Source organism: Olea europaea, chromosome 14 (assembly GCF_002742605.1).
Source record: "Olea europaea var. sylvestris chromosome 14, O_europaea_v1, whole genome shotgun sequence".
In the NCBI taxonomy this organism is placed as follows: Eukaryota; Viridiplantae; Streptophyta; class Magnoliopsida; order Lamiales; family Oleaceae; genus Olea; species Olea europaea.
In genome coordinates this window covers 14,434,350-14,436,404 of record NC_036250.1, presented here as the reverse complement: position 1 = coordinate 14,436,404, position 2,055 = coordinate 14,434,350, and positions in this window count along the sequence as shown.

The following is a 2,055-nucleotide window of genomic DNA, read 5'->3' as shown; positions in this document are numbered from 1 at the left end:
TTTAAACTATTAACTATGATAAAACGTATATCTACAATATTTGAAAATTTTAAACTATTAACTATGATAAAACGTATATCTACAATATTTGAAAGAGTGGTTATATTGATACCACAATTTTCTGTTAATTCATATGTATAAGTAGCATTATTTCACAATTTTTATTTGTTACACCACATTTTAGTAGTAGCTAAGCTTCTCAATCTCTACTCATTGTGACAATTATTTTTTTAATTTTTTCATCGAATTCTTATTTTCAACATTCTATTAATTAGTACATATCGTTTTTTAATATGATTTAATATTCTGTTTTTAAGCTTTGAAATGAGGGAAAATATTTTTCGTACTTCTTTATTTATTTCTTAAAAAATTTTGATGAAAAAAAATAAGTTGTTATATGCTATTTCAACAGACTTTTTGGACATTAACTATTATCAAACACAAAATGCATCAGCAAGTGAAAAGTTTGAGTATAAGCATGCCATGAAACATCGCTAGCTAGGGGCATAAATGTTATAATGAGTAAAAATTGAGAACCTTAGGTGTAATTAAAATGTCATGTAAGAAATAAAAATTGTGGTTTAAATATAATTATCCTATTTGAAAAGGAATGATTGAGGATAAACTTTTGAATACTAATATACCCTCACTCGATACCAACTTAATTAAAATTTTTACAATATATATGTCAATTCTCTTCATTTACATACAATTTTTATTAATAATTTTAATTCATTTTGTTAAGTATATCTTCCTAATTTACATTGGAGAATATTAATTTATAAAAAGAAAAACAGGATGAATTTCAAAATGGAAGTTACAAGGAGCTGAAAAGCTATGGACATAAATGTCCTTGACGTTTTTAACTCAATTTTGTTCCATTAGAATAGTAATCATGAGAGTCTTTTGATTATTAATTTTTTTTTTTTACATTCATTTGCTGTAGAAGGAAGACAACCTAAGATTTTATTGCATTTAAAGGTTGAAAAGAGATATATACATCCATATATTTACATCTAATTTTAGGATTTGAAGAAGTTTTCTTAAAAATAAGAAACTGATAATTTTATGATGATTTAATTTTCAGTTAGGTATGATTGAGAAATTATTTTCCTTTTAAAGTCAATAATAGGTAGTTTTAAAATGTTTTAGCCCCTCCACATCCATGTAATTTAGTATAATTTTGTCTATGTGCACATCTTTCTCTTAATTTTGAGTATTCGTGTGTCTTCTTATGCCCATCTTACACATTACCCCGTTTTCAATCATTACTTTCGTCACTTCACATTTTCCTAACCCCTCAAGTACTTAGTTAGGCTATGTAGTTAGTTTGGAATAATTTATAATAAGTAATGATTAATTGAATTGAATAAAAAACTGAATCTTTTTGCTCTATAAGGGAATAGTAATTGGTTTATTGTGCGCATCCAAATGTGTTTTGTAGCATGCACTCCATCAAAATGGATCCGTACATTTATCATATCAACAATGCTTAAGTACAAAAAAAAAAAAATAAATAAATAAAAATTCAACAAAAACTTTACAGAAATTAATAACACTTGACGGGTTTCTATTGGAAGATAAAAAAAAAAATAAAAAATAAAAAATAAAATGGCCATCAAGATGCTGGCATGACAGCACCTTATCAAAAGCCTGTGAAAAAAGATTGTACCTAAGGCTTTTTTCTTATCATATTCCTATTTCTTGATTTTTTTTTTTTTTTTCTGGGACTTACCGCTTCTGGTGTTAACTTTTTGTATTCTATTGCTGCATATAGCCCACAGGAAGGATTCATAGAGCAAGTAGAGGACATGCCACAAATTTTGTGGTAATCATGGGATTTTTCAGTCCATATATGTTTCTTAGGTATTTTCTATTTTTGCTGTGGGATTCTATTGACACACTCACTACATGAAATTACTTACGGTTTAATATGAATTCATTTACAAGTGGTTTTATCTTATTTGATAGTTCACTTATGGGTGAGAATCTACTTTTTGTTGTTGTTATATTAATCTTTTGAGTATAAATTATTTTAATCCTTTTGATATAGAA